Source organism: Schistocerca gregaria, chromosome 9 (genome assembly GCF_023897955.1).
Source record: "Schistocerca gregaria isolate iqSchGreg1 chromosome 9, iqSchGreg1.2, whole genome shotgun sequence".
Lineage (NCBI taxonomy): Eukaryota > Metazoa > Arthropoda > Insecta > Orthoptera > Acrididae > Schistocerca > Schistocerca gregaria.
This window is the reverse complement of record NC_064928.1, coordinates 63,864,091-63,885,175: the sequence shown is the minus strand read 5'-3', so window position 1 is coordinate 63,885,175 and position 21,085 is coordinate 63,864,091.

The window sequence follows — 21,085 nt, the reverse complement described above, 5'->3', positions numbered from 1 at the left end:
CCCATGGAGAAAAGTCCTCATGGTGCTTATTGTGTTCAATGCCGATGCAATTTTTGTGTTTCATCAACACTCTGAAGGTCCACAGATTACTGAATGCCTCCAGATGTCCTTCGGAAACTACTACTAGTCTTCCAGGGAACGATCAAAGCGTAGACAGTTTGAGACATTACTCCCATGGAGAAAAGTCCGCATGGTGGTTATTGTGTTCAATGCCGATTCAATTTCTGTGTTTCATCAACACTCTGAAGGTTCACAGATTACAGAATGCATCCAGATGTGCTTCAGAAACTACTACTAGTCTACCAGGGAACGATTAAAGCGTAGACAGTTTAAGACATTACTCACATGGAGAAAAGTCCTCATGGTGCTTATTGTGTTCAATGCCGAATCAATTTTTGTGTTTCATCAACGCTCTGAAGGTCCCCAGGATACTGAATGCATCCAGATGTCCTTCGGAAACTACTACTAGTCTTCCAGGGAACGATCAAAGCGTAGACAGTTTAAGACATTACTCTCATGAAGAAATGTCCGCATGGTGCTTATTGTGTTCAATTCCGATGCAATTTCTGTGTTTCATCAACACTCTGAAGGTCCTCAGATTACAGAATGCTTCCAGATGTGCTTCGGAAACTACTACTAGTCTTCCAGTGAACGATCACAGCGTAGACAGTTTAAGACATTACTCTCATGGAGAAAAGTTCGCATGATGCTTATTGTGTTCAATGCCGATGCAATTTCTTTGTTTCATCAACACTCTGAAGATCCACAGATTACAGAATGCATCCAGATGTGCTTCGGAAACTACTATGAGTCTTCCATTGAACGATAAAATTGTAGACAGTTTAAGACATTACACCCATGGAGAAAAGTCCACATGGTGCTTATTGTGTTCAATGCTGATGCAATTTTTCTGTTTCATCAACACTCTGAACGTCCACAGATTACAGAATGCCTCCAGAAGTGCTTCGGAAACTACTACTAGTCTTCCAGAGAACGATCAAAGCGTAGACAGTTTAAGACGTTACACCCATGGAGAAAAGTCAGCATGGTGCTTATTGTGTTCAATGCGGATGCAATTTTTGTGTTTCATCAACAATCAGAACGTCCACAGATTACAGAATGCCTCCAGATGTGCTTCGGAAACTACTACTAGTCTTGCAGGGAACGATCAAAGCGTAAACATTTTAAGACATTACTCCAATGGAGGAAAGTCCGCATTGTGCTTATTGTGTTCAATGCAGATTCAATTTCTGTGTTTCATCAACACTCTGAATGTCCACAGATTACAGAATGCATGCAGATGTTCTTCGGAAACTACTACTAGTCTTCCAGGGAACGATCAAAGCGTAGACAGTTTAAGACATCACTCCCATGAAGAAAAGTCCGCATGGTGCTTATTGTGTTCAATTCCGATGCAATTTCTGTGTTTCATCAACACTCTGAAGGTCCACAGACTACAGAATGCCTCCAGATGTGCTTCGGAAACTACTGCTAGTATTCCAGTGAACGATCACAGCGTAGACATTTTAAGACATTACTCTCATGGAGAGAAGTCCGCATGGTGCTTATTGTGTTCAATGCCGATTCATTTTCTGTGTTTCATCAACACTCTGAAGGTCCACAGATTACAGAATGCATCCAGATGTGCTTCGGAAACTACTGCTAGTCTTCCAGTGAACGATCACAGCGTAGACAGTTTAAGACATTACTCTCATGGAGAAAAGTCCGCATGGTGCTTATTTTGTTCAATGCCGATTCAATTTCAGTGTTTCATCAGTACTCTGAAGGTCCACAGACTAAAGAATGCATCCAGATGCGCTTCGGAAACTACTACTAGTCTTCCAGGGAACGATAAAAGTGTAGACAGTTTAAGACATTACTCCCATGGAGAAAAGTCCACATGATGCTTATTGTGTTCAATGCAGATGCAATTTTTCTGTTTCATCAACACTCTGAAGGTCCACAGATTACAGAATGCCTCCAGATGTGCTTCGGAAACTACTACTAGTCTTCCAGGGAACGATCAATGCGTAGACAGTTTAAGACATTACTCCCATGGAGAAAAGTCCGCATGGTGCTTATAGTGTTAAATGCCGATGCAATTTCTGTGTTTCATCAACACTCTGAAGGTCCACAGATTACAGAATGCCTCCAGATGTGCTTCGGAAACTACTACTAGTCTTCCAGGGAACGATCAAAGCGTAGACAGTTTAAGACATCACTCCCATGAAGAAAAGTCCGCATGGTGCTTATTGTGTTCAATTCCGATGCAATTTCTGTGTTTCATCAACACTCTGAAGGTCCACAGATTACAGAATGCATCCAGATGTGCTTCGGAAACTACTACGAGTCTTCCAGGGAACGATAAAATTGTAGACAGTTTAAGACATTACTCCCATGGAGAAAAGTCCACATGGTGCATATTGTGTTCAATGCCGATGCAATTTTTGTGTTTCATCAACACTCTGAACGTCCACAGATTACAGAATGCCTCCAGAAGTGCTTCGGAAACTACTACTAGTTTTCCAGAGAACGATCAAAGCGTAGACAGTTTAAGACGTTACTCCCATGGAGAAAAGTCAGCATGGTGCTTATTGTGTTCAATGCCGATGCAATTTTTGTGTTTCATCAACACTCTGAAGTTCCACAGATTTCAGAATGCCTGCAGATGAGCTTCGGAAACTACTACTAATCTTCCAGGGAACGATCAAAGCGTAGACAGTTTAAGACATTACTCCCATGGAGAAAAGTCCGCATGGTGTTTATTGTGTTCTATGCCGATGCAATTTTTGTGTTTCATCAACACTCTGAAGGTCCACAGATTACAGAATGCCTCCAGATGTGCTTCGGACACTACTACTAGTCTACCAGGGAACGATCAAATCGTAGACAGTTTAAGACATTACTCCCATGGAGAAAAGTCCTCATGGTGCTTATTGTGTTCAATGCCGATGCAATTTTTGTGTTTCATCAACACTCTGAAGGTCCACAGATTACTGAATGCCTCCAGATGTCCTTCGGAAACTACTACTAGTCTTCCAGGGAACGATCAAAGCGTAGACAGTTTGAGACATTACTCCCATGGAGAAAAGTCCGCATGGTGGTTATTGTGTTCAATGCCGATTCAATTTCTGTGTTTCATCAACACTCTGAAGGTTCACAGATTACAGAATGCATCCAGATCTGCTTCGGAAACTACTACTAGTCTTCCAGAGAACGATCAAAGCGTAGACAGTTTAAGACATTACTCTCATGGAGAAAAGTCCACATGGTGCTTATTGTGTTCAATGCCAATGCAATTTTTGTGTTTCATCAACTCTCTGAAGGTCCACAGATTACAGAATGCCTCCAGATGTGCTTCGGAAACTACTACTAGTCTACCAGGGAACTATTAAAGCGTAGACAGTTTAAGACATTACTCACATGGAGAAAAGTCCTCATGGTGCTTATTGTGTTCAATGCCGAATCAATTTTTGTGTTTCATCAACGCTCTGAAGGTCCCCAGATTACTGAATGCATCCAGATGTCCTTCGGAAACTACTACTAGTCTTCCAGGGAACGATCAAAGCGTAGACAGTTTAAGACATTACTCTCATGAAGAAATGTCCGCATGGTGCTTATTGTGTTCAATTCCGATGCAATTTCTGTGTTTCATCAACACTCTGAAGGTCCTCAGATTACAGAATGCTTCCAGATGTGCTTCGGAAACTACTACTAGTCTTCCAGTGAACGATCACAGCGTAGACAGTTTAAGACATTACTCTCATGGAGAAAAGTTCGCATGGTGCTTATTGTGTTCAATGCCGATGAAATTTCTTTGTTTCATCAACACTCTGAAGGTCCACAGATTACAGAATGCATCCAGATGTGCTTCGGAAACTACTATGAGTCTTCCATTGAACGATAAAATTGTAGACAATTTAAGACATTACACCCATGGAGAAAAGTCCACATGGTGCTTATTGTGTTCAATGCTGATGCAATTTTTCTGTTTCATCAACACTCTGAACGTCCACAGATTACAGAATGCCTCCAGAAGTGCTTCGGAAACTACTACTAGTCTTCCAGAGAACGATCAAAGCGTAGACAGTTTAAGACGTTACACCCATGGAGAAAAGTCAGCATGGTGCTTATTGTGTTCAATGCCGATGCAATTTTTGTGTTTCATCAACAATCAGAACGTCCACAGATTACAGAATGCCTCCAGATGTGCTTCGGAAACTACTACTAGTCTTGCAGGGAACGATCAAAGCGTAAACATTTTAAGACATTACTCCAATGGAGGAAAGTCCGCATTGTGCTTATTGTGTTCAATGCAGATTCAATTTCTGTGTTTCATCAACACTCTGAATGTCCACAGATTACAGAATGCATCCAGATGTTCTTCGGAAACTACTACTAGTCTTCCAGGGAACGATCAAAGCGTAGACAGTTTAAGACATCACTCCCATGAAGAAAAGTCCGCATGGTGCTTATTGTGTTCAATTCCGATGCAATTTCTGTGTTTCATCAACACTCTGAAGGTCCACAGATTACAGAATGCCTCCAGATGTGCTTCGGAAACTACTGCTTGTATTCCAGTGAACGATCACAGCGTAGACATTTTAAGACATTACTCTCATGGAGAGAAGTCCGCATGGTGCTTATTGTGTTCAATGCCGATGCACGTTCTGTGTTTCATCAACACTCTGAAGGTCCACAGATTACAGAATGCCTCCAGATGTGCTTCGGAAACTACTACTAGTCTTCCAGAGTACGATCAAAGCGTAGACAGCTTGTGACATAACTCCCAAGGAAAAAAGTCCCCATGGTATTTATTTTGTTCAATGCCGATGTAATTTTTGTGTTTCATCAACACTCTGAACGTCCACAGATTACAGAATGCCTCCAGATGTGCTACGGAAACTACTACTAGTCTTCCAGGGTACGGTCAAAGCGTAGACAGTTTGAGACATAACTCTCAATGAAAAAAGTCCGCATGGTAATTATTGTGTTCAATGCCGATGTAATTTTTGTGTTTCATCAACACTCAGAAGGTTCACAGATAACAGAATGCATCCAGATATGCTTCGGACACTACTACTAGTCTTCCAGGGAACGATCAAAGCGTAGACAGTTTAAGACATTACTCTCATGCAGAAAAGTCCACATGGTGCTTGTTGTGTTCAATGCCGATGCAATTTTTGTGTTTCATCAACTCTCTGAACGTCAACAGATTACAGAATGCATCCCGATGCGCTTCGGAAACTACTACTAGTCTTCTGGGGAACGATAAAAGTGTAGACAGTTTAAGACATTACTCCCATGGAGAAAAGTCCACATGGTGCTTATTGTGTTCAATGCCGATGCATTTTTTCTGTTTCATCAACACTCTGAAGGTCCACAGATTACAGAATGCCTCCAGATGTGCTTCGGAAACTACTACTAGTCTTCCAGTGAACGATCACAGCGTAGACAGTTTAAGACATTACTCTCATGGAGAAAAGTCCGCATGGTGCTTATTGTGTTCAATGCCGATTCAATTTCAGTGTTTCATCAATACTCTGAAGGTCCACAGACTAAAGAATGCATCCAGATGCGCTTCGGAAACTACTACTAGTCTTCCAGGGAACGATAAAAGTGTAGACAGTTTAAGACATTACTCCCATGGAGAAAAGTCCACATGATGCTTATTGTGTTCAATGCCGATGCAATTTTTCTGTTTCATCAACACTCTGAAGGTCCACAGATTACAGAATGCCTCCAGATGTGCTTCGGAAACTACTACTAGTCTTCCAGGGAACGATCAATGCGTAGACAGTTTAAGACATTACTCCCATGGAGAAAAGTCCGCATGGTGCTTATAGTGTTAAATGCCGATGCAATTTCTGTGTTTCATCAACACTCTGAAGGTCCACAGATTACAGAATGCCTCCAGATGTGCTTCGGAAACCACTACTAGTCTTCCAGGGAACGATCAAAGCGTAGACAGTTTAAGACATCACTCCCATGAAGAAAAGTCAGCATGGTGCTTATTGTGTTCAATTCCGATGCAATTTCTGTGTTTCATCAACACTCTGAAGGTCCACAGATTACAGAATGCATCCAGATGTGCTTCGGAAACTACTACGAGTCTTCCAGGGAACGATCAAAGCGTAGACAGTTTAAGACGTTACTCCCATGGAGAAAAGTCAGCATGGTGCTTATTGTGTTCAATGCCGATGCAATTTCTGTGTTTCATCAACACTCTGAAGTTCCACAGATTTCAGAATGCCTGCAGATGAGCTTCGGAAACTACTACTAATCTTCCAGGGAACGATCAAAGCGTAGACAGTTTAAGACATTTTTCCCATGGAGAAAAGTCCGCATGGTGCTTATTGTGTTCAATGCCGATGCACGTTCTGTGTTTCATCAACACTCTGAAGGTCCACAGATTACAGAATGCCTCCAGATGTGCTTCGGAAACTACTACTAGTCTTCCAGAGTACGATCAAAGCGTAGACAGCTTGAGACATAACTCCCAAGGAAAAAAGTCCCCATGGTATTTATTTTGTTCAATGCCGATGTAATTTTTGTGTTTCATCAACACTCTGAACGTCCACAGATTACAGAATGCCTCAAGATGTGCTACGGAAACTACTACTAGTCTTCTAGGGTACGGTCAAAGCGTAGACAGTTTGAGACATAACTCCCAAGGAAGAAAGTCCGCATGGTAATTATTGTGTTCAATGCCGATGTAATTTTTGTGTTTCATCAACACTCAGAAGGTCCACAGATAACAGAATGCATCCAGATATGCTTCGGACACTACTACTAGTCTTCCAGGGAACGATCAAAGCGTAGACAGTTTAAGACATTACTCTCATGCAGAAAAGTCCACATGGTGCTTATTGTGTTCAATGCCGATGCAATTTTTGTGTTTCATCAACTCTCTGAAGGTCCACAGATTACAGAATGCATCCCGATGCGCTTCGGAAACTACTACTAGTCTTCTGGGGAACGATAAAAGTGTAGACAGTTTAAGACATTACACCCATGGAGAAAAGTCCACATGGTGCTTATTGTGTTCAATGCCGATGCAATTTTTCTGTTTCATCAACACTCTGAAGGTCCACAGATTACAGAATGCCTCCAGATGTGCTTCGGAAACTACTGCTAGTCTTCCAGTGAACGATCACAGCGTAGACAATTTAAGACATTACTCTCATGGAGAAAATCCGCATGGTGCTTATTGTGTTCAATGCCGATTCAATTTCAGTGTTTCATCAATACTCTGAAGGTCCACAGACTACAGAATGCATCCAGATGCGCTTCGGAAACTACTACTAGTCTTCCGGGGAACGATAAAAGTGTAGACAGTTTAAGACATTACTCCCATGGAGAAAAGTCCACATGATGCTTATTGTGTTCAATGCCGATGCAATTTTTCTGTTTCATCAACACTCTGAAGGTCCACAGATTACAGAATGCCTCCAGATGTGCTTCGGAAACTACTACTAGTCTTCCAGGGAACGATCAAAGCGTAGACAGTTTAAGACATTACTCCCATCGAGAAAAGTCCGCATGGTGCTTATAGTGTTAAATGCCGATGCAATTTCTGTGTTTCATCAACACTCTGAAGGTCCACAGATTACAGAATGCATCCAGATGTGCTTCGGAAACTACTACTAGTCTTCCAGGGAACGATCAAAGCGTAGACAGCTTAAGACATCACTCCCATTAAGAAAAGTCCGCATGGTGCTTATTGTGTTCAATTCCGATGCAATTTCTGTGTTTCATCAACACTCTGAAGGTCCACAGATTACAGAATGCCTCCAGATGTGCTTCGGAAACTACTGCTAGTCTTCCAGTGAACGATCACAGCGTAGACATTTTAAGACATTACTCTCATGGAGAAAAGTCCGCATGGTGCTTATTGTGTTCAATGCCGATTCAATTTCTGTGTTTGATCAACACTCTGAAGGTCCACAGATTACAGAATGCATCCAGATGTGCTTCGGAAACTACTACTAGTCTTCCAGGAAACGATCAAAGCGTAGACAGTTTAAGACATTACTCCCATGGAGAAAAGTCCGCATGGTGCTTATTGTGTTAAATGCCGATGCAATTTCTGTGTTTCATCAACACTCTGAAGGTCCACAGATTACAGAATGCATCCAGATGTGCTTCGGAAATTACTACTAGTCTTCCAGGGAACGATCAAAGCGTAGACAGTTTAATACATCACTCCCATGAAGAAAAGTCCGCATGGTGCTTATTGTGTTCATTTCCGATGCAATTTCTGTGTTTCATCAACACTCTGAAGGTCCACAGATTACAGAATGCCTCCAGATGTGCTTCGGAAACTACTGCTAGTCTTCCAGTGAACGATCACAGCGTAGACAGTTTAAGACACTACTCTCATGGAGAAAAGTCCGCATGGTGCTTATTGTGTTCAATGCCGATTCAATTTCTGTGTTTGATCAACACTCTGAAGGTCCACAGATTACAGAATGCATCCAGATGTGCTTCGGAAACTACTACGAGTCTTCCAGGAAACGATAAAATTGTAGACAGTTTAAGACATTACACCCATGGAGAAAAGTCCGCATGGTGCTTATTGTGTTAAATGCCGATGCACGTTCTGTGTTTCATCAACACTCTGAAGGTCCACAGATTACAGAATGCCACCAGATGTGCTTCGGAAACTACTACTAGTCTTCCAGAGTACGATCAAAGCGTAGACAGCTTGAGACATAACTCCCAAGGAAAAAAGTCCCCATGGTAAATATTTTGTTCAATGCCGATGTAATTTTTGTGTTTCATCAACACTCTGAACGTCCACAGATTACAGAATGCCTCCAGATGTGCTACGGAAACTACTACTAGTCTTCTAGGGTACGGTCAAAGCGTAGACAGTTTGAGACATAACTCCCAAGGAAAAAAGTCCGCATGGTAATTATTGTGTTCAATGCCGATGTAATTTTTGTGTTTCATCAACACTCAGAAGGTCCACAGATAACAGAATGCATCCAGATATGCTTCGGACACTACCACTAGTCTTCTGGGGAACGATAAAAGTGTAGACAGTTTAAGACATTACTCCCATGGAGAAAAGTGCACATGGTGCTTATTGTGTTCAATGCCGATGCAATTTTTCTGTTTCATCAACACTCTGAAGGTCCACAGATTACAGAATGCCTCCAGATGTGCTTCGGAAACTACTGCTAGTCTTCCAGTGAACGATCACAGCGTAGACAGTTTAAGACATTACTCTCATGGAGAAAAGTCCGCATGGTGCTTATTGTGTTCAATGCCGATTCAATTTCAGTGTTTCATCAATACTCTGAAGGTCCACAGACTACAGAATGCATCCAGATGCGCTTCGGAAACTACTACTAGTCTTCCGGGGAACGATAAAAGTGTAGACAGCTTAAGACATTACTCCCATGGAGAAAAGTCCACATGATGCTTATTGTGTTCAATGCCGATGCAATTTTTCTGTTTCATCAACACTCTGAAGGTCCACAGATTACAGAATGCCTCCAGATGTGCTTCGGAAACTACTACTAGTCTTCCAGGGAACGATCAAAGCGTTGACAGTTTAAGACATTACTCCCATCGAGAAAAGTCCGCATGGTGCTTATAGTGTTAAATGCCGATGCAATTTCTGTGTTTCATCAACACTCTGAAGGTCCACAGATTACAGAATGCATCCAGATGTGCTTCGGAAACTACTACTAGTCTTCCAGGGAACGATCAAAGCGTAGACAGTTTAAGACATCACTCCCATGAAGAAAAGTCCGCATGGTGCTTATTGTGTTCAATTCCGATGCAATTTCTGTGTTTCATCAACACTGTGAAGGTCCACAGATTACAGAATGCCTCCAGATGTGCTTCGGAAACTATTGCTAGTCTTCCAGTGAACGATCACAGCGTAGACATTTTAAGACATTACTCTCATGGAGAAAAGTCCGCATGGTGCTTATTGTGTTCAATGCCGATTCAATTTCTGTGTTTGATCAACACTCTGAAGGTCCACAGATTACAGAATGCATCCAGATGTGCTTCGGAAACTACTACTAGTCTTCCAGGGAACAATCAAAGCGTAGAGAGTTTAAGACATTACTCCCATGGAGAAAAGTCCGCATGGTGCTTATCGTGTTAAATGCCGATGCAATTTCTGTGTTTCATTAACACTCTGAAGGTCCACAGATTACAGAATGCATCCAGATGTGCTTCGGAAATTACTACTAGTCTTCCAGGAAACGATCAAAGCGTAGACAGTTTAATACATCACTCCCATGAAGAAAAGTCCGCATGGTGCTTATTGTGTTCATTTCCGATGCAATTTCTGTGTATCATCAACACTCTGAAGGTCCACAGATTACAGAATGCCTCCAGATGTTCTTCGGAAACTACTGCTAGTCTTCCAGAGAACGATCACAGCGTAGACAGTTTAAGACATTACTCTCATGGAGAAAAGTCCGCATGGTGCTTATTGTGTTCAATGCCGATTCAATTTCTGTGTTTCATCAATACTCTGAAGATCCACAGACTACAGAGTGCATCCAGATGCGCTTAGGAAACTACTACTAGTCTTCCAGGGAACGATTAAAGTGTAGACAGTTTAAGACATTACTCCCATGGAGAAAAGTCCGCATGGTGCTTATTGTGTTAAATGCCGATGCAATTTCTGTGTTTCATCAACACTCTGAAGGTCCACAGATTACAGAATGCCTCCAGATGTGCTTCGGAAACTACTACTAGTCTTCCAGGGAACGATCAAACCGTAGACATTTTAAGACATTACTCCCATGGAGAAAAGTCCGCATGGTGCTTATTGTGTTAAATGCCGATGCAATTTCTGTGTTTCATCAACACTCTGAAGGTCCACAGATTACAAAATGCATCCAGATGTGCTTCGGAAACTACTACTAGTCTTCCTGGGAACGATCAAAGCGTAGACAGTTTAAGACATCACTCCCATGAAGAAAAGACCGCATGGTGCTTATTGTGTTCATTTTCGATGCAATTTCTGTGTTTCATCAATACTCTGAAGGTCCACAGATTACAGAAAGTCTCCAGATGTGCTTCGGAAACTACTGCTAGTCTTCCAGTGAACGATCAAAGCGTAGACAGTTTAAGACATTACTCCCATGGAGAAAAGTCCGCATGGTGCTTATTGTGTTAAATGCCGATGCAATTTCTGTGTTTCATCAACACTCTGAAGGTCCACAGATTACAGAATGCATCCAGATGTGCTTCGGAAATTACTACTAGTCTTCCAGGGAACGATCAAAGCGTAGACAGTTTAATACATCACTCCCATGAAGAAAAGTCCGCATGGTGCTTATTGTGTTCATTTCCGATGCAATTTCTGTGTTTCATCAACACTCTGAAGGTCCACAGATTACAGAATGCCTCCAGATGTGCTTCGGAAACTACTGCTAGTCTTCCAGTGAACGATCACAGCGTAGACAGTTTAAGACACTACTCTCATGGAGAAAAGTCCGCATGGTGCTTATTGTGTTCAATGCCGATTCAATTTCTGTGTTTGATCAACACTCTGAAGGTCCACAGATTACAGAATGCATCCAGATGTGCTTCGGAAACTACTACGAGTCTTCCAGGAAACGATAAAATTGTAGACAGTTTAAGACATTACACCCATGGAGAAAAGTCCGCATGGTGCTTATTGTGTTAAATGCCGATGCACGTTCTGTGTTTCATCAACACTCTGAAGGTCCACAGATTACAGAATGCCACCAGATGTGCTTCGGAAACTACTACTAGTCTTCCAGAGTACGATCAAAGCGTAGACAGCTTGAGACATAACTCCCAAGGAAAAAAGTCCCCATGGTAAATATTTTGTTCAATGCCGATGTAATTTTTGTGTTTCATCAACACTCTGAACGTCCACAGATTACAGAATGCCTCCAGATGTGCTACGGAAACTACTACTAGTCTTCTAGGGTACGGTCAAAGCGTAGACAGTTTGAGACATAACTCCCAAGGAAAAAAGTCCGCATGGTAGTTATTGTGTTCAATGCCGATGTAATTTTTGTGTTTCATCAACACTCAGAAGGTCCACAGATAACAGAATGCATCCAGATATGCTTCGGACACTACCACTAGTCTTCTGGGGAACGATAAAAGTGTAGACAGTTTAAGACATTACTCCCATGGAGAAAAGTGCACATGGTGCTTATTGTGTTCAATGCCGATGCAATTTTTCTGTTTCATCAACACTCTGAAGGTCCACAGATTACAGAATGCCTCCAGATGTGCTTCGGAAACTACTGCTAGTCTTCCAGTGAACGATCACAGCGTAGACAGTTTAAGACATTACTCTCATGGAGAAAAGTCCGCATGGTGCTTATTGTGTTCAATGCCGATTCAATTTCAGTGTTTCATCAATACTCTGAAGGTCCACAGACTACAGAATGCATCCAGATGCGCTTCGGAAACTACTACTAGTCTTCCGGGGAACGATAAAAGTGTAGACAGCTTAAGACATTACTCCCATGGAGAAAAGTCCACATGATGCTTATTGTGTTCAATGCCGATGCAATTTTTCTGTTTCATCAACACTCTGAAGGTCCACAGATTACAGAATGCCTCCAGATGTGCTTCGGAAACTACTACTAGTCTTCCAGGGAACGATCAAAGCGTTGACAGTTTAAGACATTACTCCCATCGAGAAAAGTCCGCATGGTGCTTATAGTGTTAAATGCCGATGCAATTTCTGTGTTTCATCAACACTCTGAAGGTCCACAGATTACAGAATGCATCCAGATGTGCTTCGGAAACTACTACTAGTCTTCCAGGGAACGATCAAAGCGTAGACAGTTTAAGACATCACTCCCATGAAGAAAAGTCCGCATGGTGCTTATTGTGTTCAATTCCGATGCAATTTCTGTGTTTCATCAACACTGTGAAGGTCCACAGATTACAGAATGCCTCCAGATGTGCTTCGGAAACTATTGCTAGTCTTCCAGTGAACGATCACAGCGTAGACATTTTAAGACATTACTCTCATGGAGAAAAGTCCGCATGGTGCTTATTGTGTTCAATGCCGATTCAATTTCTGTGTTTGATCAACACTCTGAAGGTCCACAGATTACAGAATGCATCCAGATGTGCTTCGGAAACTACTACTAGTCTTCCAGGGAACAATCAAAGCGTAGAGAGTTTAAGACATTACTCCCATGGAGAAAAGTCCGCATGGTGCTTATCGTGTTAAATGCCGATGCAATTTCTGTGTTTCATTAACACTCTGAAGGTCCACAGATTACAGAATGCATCCAGATGTGCTTCGGAAATTACTACTAGTCTTCCAGGAAACGATCAAAGCGTAGACAGTTTAATACATCACTCCCATGAAGAAAAGTCCGCATGGTGCTTATTGTGTTCATTTCCGATGCAATTTCTGTGTATCATCAACACTCTGAAGGTCCACAGATTACAGAATGCCTCCAGATGTTCTTCGGAAACTACTGCTAGTCTTCCAGAGAACGATCACAGCGTAGACAGTTTAAGACATTACTCTCATGGAGAAAAGTCCGCATGGTGTTTATTGTGTTCAATGCCGATTCAATTTCTGTGTTTCATCAATACTCTGAAGATCCACAGACTACAGAGTGCATCCAGATGCGCTTAGGAAACTACTACTAGTCTTCCGGGGAACGATTAAAGTGTAGACAGTTTAAGACATTACTCCCATGGAGAAAAGTCCGCATGGTGCTTATTGTGTTAAATGCCGATGCAATTTCTGTGTTTCATCAACACTCTGAAGGTCCACAGATTACAGAATGCCTCCAGATGTGCTTCGGAAACTACTACTAGTCTTCCAGGGAACGATCAAACCGTAGACATTTTAAGACATTACTCCCATGGAGAAAAGTCCGCATGGTGCTTATTGTGTTAAATGCCGATGCAATTTCTGTGTTTCATCAACACTCTGAAGGTCCACAGATTACAAAATGCATCCAGATGTGCTTCGGAAACTACTACTAGTCTTCCTGGGAACGATCAAAGCGTAGACAGTTTAAGACATCACTCCCATGAAGAAAAGACCGCATGGTGCTTATTGTGTTCATTTTCGATGCAATTTCTGTGTTTCATCAATACTCTGAAGGTCCACAGATTACAGAAAGTCTCCAGATGTGCTTCGGAAACTACTGCTAGTCTTCCAGTGAACGATCACAGCGTAGACATTTTAAGACATTACTCTCATGGAGAAAAGTCCGCATGGTGCCTATTGTGTTCAATGCCGATTCAATTTCTGTGTTTGATCAACACTCTGAAGGTCCACAGATTACAGAATGCATCCAGATGTGCTTCGGAAACTACTACGAGTCTTCCAGGGAACGATAAAATTGTAGACAGTTTAAGACATTACACCCATGGAGAAAAGTCCGCATGGTGCTTATTGTGTTCAATGCCGATGCAATTTCTGTGTTTCATCAACACTATGAAGGTCCACAGATTACTGAATGCATCCAGATGTGCTTCGGAAACTACTGCTAGTCTTCCAGTGAACGATCACAGCGTAGACAGTTTAAGACATTACTATCATGGAGAGAAGTCCGCATGGTGCATATTGTGTTCAATGCCGATTCTATTTCTGTGATTCATCAAAACTCTGAAGGTCCACAGATTACAGAATGCATCCAGATGTGCTTTGGAAACTACTACTAGTCTTCCAGGGAACGATCAAAGTGTAGACAGTTTAAGACATTTTTCCCATGGAGAAAAGTCCGCATGGTGCTTATTGTGTTAAATGCCGATGCACGTTCTGTGTTTCATCAACACTCTGAAGGTCCACAGATTACAGAATGCCTCCAGATGTGCTTCGGAAACTACTACTAGTCTTCCAGAGTACGATCAAAGCGTAGACAGCTTGAGACATAACTCCCAAGGAAAAAAGTCCCCATGGTATTTATTTTGTTCAATGCCGATGTAATTTTTGTGTTTCATCAACACTCTGAACGTCCACAGATTACAGAATGCCTCCAGATGTGCTACGGAAACTACTACTAGTCTTCTAGGGTACGGTCAAAGCGTAGACAGTTTGAGACATAACTCCCAAGGAAAAAAGTCCGCATGGTAATTATTGTGTTCAATGCCGATGTAATTTTTGTGTTTCATCAACACTCAGAAGGTCCACAGATAACAGAATGCATCCAGATATGCTTCGGACACTACTACTAGTCTTCCAGGGAACGATCAAAGCGTAGACAGTTTAAGACATTACTCTCATGCAGAAAAGTCCACATGGTGCTTATTGTGTTCAATGCCGATGCAATTTTTGTGTTTCATCAACTCTCTGAAGGTCCACAGATTACAGAATGCATCCCGATGCGCTTCGGAAACTACTGCTAGTCTTCCAGTGAACGATCACAGCGTAGACAGTTTAAGACATTACTCTCATGGAGAAAAGTCCGCATGGTGCTTATTGTGTTCAATGCCGATTCAATTTCAGTGTTTCATCAATACTCTGAAGGTCCACAGACTACAGAATGCATCCAGATGCGCTTCGGAAACTACTACTAGTCTTCCGGGGAACGATAAAAGTGTAGACAGTTTAAGACATTACTCCCATGGAGAAAAGTCCACATGATGCTTATTGTGTTCAATGCCGATGCAATTTTTCTGTTTCATCAACACTCTGAAGGTCCACAGATTACAGAATGCCTCCAGATGTGCTTCGGAAACTACTACTAGTCTTCCAGTGTACGATCAAAGCGTTGACAGTTTAAGACATTACTCCCATCGAGAAAAGTCCGCATGGTGCTTATAGTGTTAAATGCCGATGCAATTTCTGTGTTTCATCAACACTCTGAAGGTCCACAGATTACAGAATGCATCCAGATGTGCTTCGGAAACTACTACTAGTCTTCTGGGGAACGATCAAAGCGTAGACAGTTTAAGACATCACTCCCATGAAGAAAAGTCCGCATGGTGCTTATTGTGTTCAATTCCGATGCAATTTCTGTGTTTCATCAACACTGTGAAGGTCCACAGATTACAGAATGCCTCCAGATGTGCTTCGGAAACTACTGCTAGTCTTCCAGTGAACGATCACAGCGTAGACATTTTAAGACATTACTCTCATGGAGAAAAGTCCGCATGGTGCTTATTGTGTTCAATGCCGATTCAATTTCTGTGTTTGATCAACACTCTGAAGGTCCACAGATTACAGAATGCATCCAGATGTGCTTCGGAAACTACTACTAGTCTTCCAGGGAACGATCAAAGCGTAGAGAGTTTAAGACATTAGTCCCATGGAGAAAAGTCCGCATGGTGCTTATCGTGTTAAATGCCGATGCAATTTCTGTGTTTCATCAACACTCTGAAGGTCCACAGATTACAGAATGCATCCAGATGTGCTTCGGAAATTACTACTAGTCTTCCAGGAAACGATCAAAGCGTAGACAGTTTAATACATCACTCCCATGAAGAAAAGTCCGCATGGTGCTTATTGTGTTCATTTCCGATGCAATTTCTGTGTTTCATCAACACTCTGAAGGTCCACAGATTACAGAATGCCTCCAGATGTGCTTCGGAAACTACTGCTAGTCTTCCAGTGAACGATCACAGCGTAGACAGTTTAAGACACTACTCTCATGGAGAAAAGTCCGCATGGTGCTTATTGTGTTCAATGCCGATTCAATTTCTGTGTTTGATCAACACTCTGAAGGTCCACAGATTACAGAATGCATCCAGATGTGCTTCGGAAACTACTACGAGTCTTCCAGGGAACGATAAAATTGTAGACAGTTTAAGACATTACACCCATGGAGAAAAGTCCGCATGGTGCTTATTGTGTTCAATGCCGATGCAATTTCTGTGTTTCATCAACACTCTGAAGGTCCACAGATTACTGAATGCATCCAGATGTGCTTCGGAAACTACTGCTAGTCTTCCAGTGAACGATCACAGCGTAGACAGTTTAAGACATTACTCTCATGGAGAAAAGTCCGCATGGTGCTTATTGTGTTCAATGCCGATTCACTTTCTGTGTTTCATCAATACTCTGAAGATCCACAGACTACAGAGTGCATCCAGATGCGCTTAGGAAACTACTACTAGTCTTCCGGGGAACGATTAAAGTGTAGACAGTTTAAGACATTACTCCCATGGAGAAAAGTCCGCATGGTGCTTATTGTGTTCAATGCCGATGCAATTTCTGTGTTTCATCAACACTCTGAAGGTCCACAGATTACAGAATGCCTCCAGATGTGCTTCGGAAACTACTACTAGTCTTCCAGGGAACGATCAAAGCGTAGACATTTTAAGACATTACTCCCATGGAGAAAAGCCCGCATGGTACTTATTGTGTTAAATGCCGATGCAATTTCTGTGTTTCATCAACACTCTGAAGGTCCACAGATTACAGAATGCATCCAGATGTGCTTCGGAAACTACTACTAGTCTTCCAGGGAACGATCAAAGCGTAGACAGTTTAAGACATCACTCCCATGAAGAAAAGTCCGCATGGTGCTTATTGTGTTCATTTTCGATGCAATTTCTGTGTTTCATCAATACTCTGAAGGTCCACGGATTACAGAAAGTCTCCAGATGTGCTTCGGAAACTACTGCTAGTCTTCCAGTGAACGATCACAGCGTAGACATTTTAAGACATTACTCTCATGGAGAAAAGTCCGCATGGTGCTTATTGTGTTCAATGCCGATTCAATTAATGTGTTTGATCAACACTCTGAAGGTCCACAGATTACAGAATGCATCCAGATGTGCTTCGGAAACTACTACTAGTCTTCCAGGGAACGATCAAAGCGTAGAGAGTTTAAGACATTACTCTCATGAAGAAAAGTCCGCATGGTGCTTATTGTGTTCAATGCCGATGCAATGTCTGTGTTTCATCAACACTCAGAAGGTCCACAGATTAAAGAATGCCTCCAGATGTGCTTCGGAAACTACTGCTAGTCTTCCAGTGAACGATCACAGCGTAGACAGTTTAAGACATTACTCTCATGGAGAAAAGTCCGCATGGTGCTTATTGTGTTCAATGCCGATTCAATTTCTGTGTTTCATCAATACTCTGAAGGTCCACAGACTACAGAATGCATCCAGATGCGCTTCAAAAACTAATACTAGTCTTCCGGGGAACGATAAAAGTTTAGACAGTTTAAGACATTACTCCCATGGAGAAAAGTCCACATGGTGCTTATTGTCTTCAATGCCGATGCAATTTTTCTGTTTCATCAACACTCTGAAGGTCCACAGATTACAGAATGCCTCCAGATGTGCTTCGGAAACTACTACTAGTCTTCCAGAGAACGATCACAGCGTAGACAGTTTAAGACATTACTCTCATGGAGAAAAGTCCGCAGGGTGCATATTGTGTTCAATGCCGATTCAATATCTGTGTTTCATCAATACTCTGAAGGTCCACAGACTACAGAATCAACCAGATGCGCTTCGGAAACTACTACTAGTCTTCCGGGGAACGATAAAATTGTAGACAGTTTAAGACATTTCTCCCATGGAGAAAAGTCCACATGGTGCTTATTGTGTTCAATGCCGATGCAATTTTTCTGTTTCATCAACATTCTGAAGGTCCACAGATTACAGAATGCCTCCAGATGTGCTTCGGAAACTAGTACTAGTCTTCCAGGGAACGATCAAAGCGTAGACAGTTTAAGACATCACTCCCATGAAGAAAATTCCGCATGGTGCTTATTGTGTTCAATTCCGATGCAATTTCTGTGTTTCATCAACAATCTGAAGGACCACAGATTACAGAATGCCTCCAGATGTGCTTCGGAAACTACTACTAGTCCTCCAGGGAACGATCAAAGCGTAGACAGTTTAAGACATTACTCCCATGGAGAAAAGTCCGCATCTTGCTTATTGTGTTAAATGCCGATGCAATTTCTGTGTTTCATCAACACTCTGAAGGTCCACAGATTACAGAATGCATCCAGATGTGCTTCGGAAACTACTACTAGTCTTCCAGGGAACGATCAAAGCGTAGACAGTTTAAGACATCACTCCCATGAAGAAAAGTCCGCATGGTGCTTATTGTGTTCAATTCCGATGCAATTTCTGTGTTTCATCAACACTCTGAAGGTCCACAGATTACAGAATGCCTCCAGATGTGCTTCGGAAACTACTGCTAGTCTTCCAGTGAACGATCACAGCGTAGACATTTTAAGACATTACTCTCATGGAGAAAAGTCCACATGGTGCTTATTGTGTTCAATGCCGATGCAATTTCTGTGTTTCATCAACACTCTGAAGGTCCACAGATTACAGAATGCCTCCAGATGTGCTTCGGAAACTACTGCTAGTCTTCCAGTGAACGATCACAGCGTAGACAGTTTAAGACATTACTCCCATGGAGAAAAGTCCGCATGGTGCTTATAGTGTTAAATGCCGATGCAATTTCTGTGTTTGATCAACACTCTGAAGGTCCACAGATTACAGAATGCATCCAGATGTGCTTCGGAAACTACTACTAGTCTTCCAGGGAACGATCAAAGCGTAGACAGTTTAAGACATCACTCCCATGAAGAAAAGTCCGCATGGTGCTTATTGTGTTCAATTCCGATGCAATTTCTGTGTTTCATCAACACTGTGAAGGTCCACAGATTACAGAATGCCTCCAGATGTGCTTCGGAAACTACTGCTAGTCTTCCAGTGAACGATCACAGCGTAGACATTTTAAGACATTACTCTCATGGAGAAAAGTCCGCATGGTGCTTATTGTGTTCAATGCCGATTCAATTTCTGTGTTTGATCAACACTCTGAAGGTCCACAGATTACAGAATGCATCCAGATGTGCTTCGGAAACTACTACTAGTCTTCCAGGGAACGATCAAAGCGTAGACAGTTTAAGACATCACTCCCATGAAGAAAAGTCCGCATGGTGCTTATTGTGTTCATTTTCGATGCAATTTCTGTGTTTCATCAATACTCTTAAGGTCCACAGATTACAGAAAGTCTCCAGATGTGCTTCGGAAACTACTGCTAGTCTTCCAGTGAACGATCACAGCGTACACATTTTAAGACATTACTCTCATGGAGAAAAGTCCGCATGGTGCTTATTGTGTTCAATGCCGATTCAATTAATGTGTTTGATCAACACTCTGAAGGTCCACAGATTACAGAATGCATCCAGATGTGCTTCGGAAACTACTACGAGTCTTCCAGGGAACGATAAAATTGTAGACAGTTTAAGACATTACTCCCATGGAGAAAATTCCGCATGGTGCTTATTGTGTTCAATGCCGATGCAATTTCTGTGTTTCATCAACACTCTGAAGGTCCTCAGATTACTGAATGCATCCAGATGTGCTTCGGAAACTACTACTAGTCTTCCAGGGAACGATCAAAGCGTAGAGAGTTTAAGACATTACTCTCATGAAGAAAAGTCCGCATGGTGCTTATTGTGTTCAATGCCGATGCAATGTCTGTGTTTCATCAACACTCAGAAGGTCCACAGATTAAAGAATGCCTCCAGATGTGCTTCGGAAACTACTGCTAGTCTTCCAGTGAACGATCACAGCGTAGACAGTTTAAGACATTACTCTCATGGAGAAAAGTCCGCAGGGTGCATATTGTGTTCAATGCCGATTCAATATCTGTGTTTCATCAATACTCTGAAGGTCCACAGACTACAGAATCAACCAGATGCGCTTCGGAAACTACTACTAGTCTTCCGGGGAACGATAAAATTGTAGACAGTTTAAGACATTTCTCCCATGGAGAAAAGTCCACATGGTGCTTATTGTGTTCAATGCCGATGCAATTTTTCTGTTTCATCAACACTCTGAAGGTCCACAGATTACAGAATGCCTCCAGATGTGCTTCGGAAACTAGTACTAGTCTTCCAGGGAACGATCAAAGCGTAGACAGTTTAAGACATCACTCCCATGAAGAAAATTCCGCATGGTGCTTATTGTGTTCAATTCCGATGCAATTTCTGTGTTTCATCAACAATCTGAAGGACCACAGATTACAGAATGCCTCCAGATGTGCTTCGGAAACTACTACTAGTCCTCCAGGGAACGATCAAAGCGTAGACAGTTTAAGACATTACTCCCATGGAGAAAAGTCCGCATCTTGCTTATTGTGTTAAATGCCGATGCAATTTCT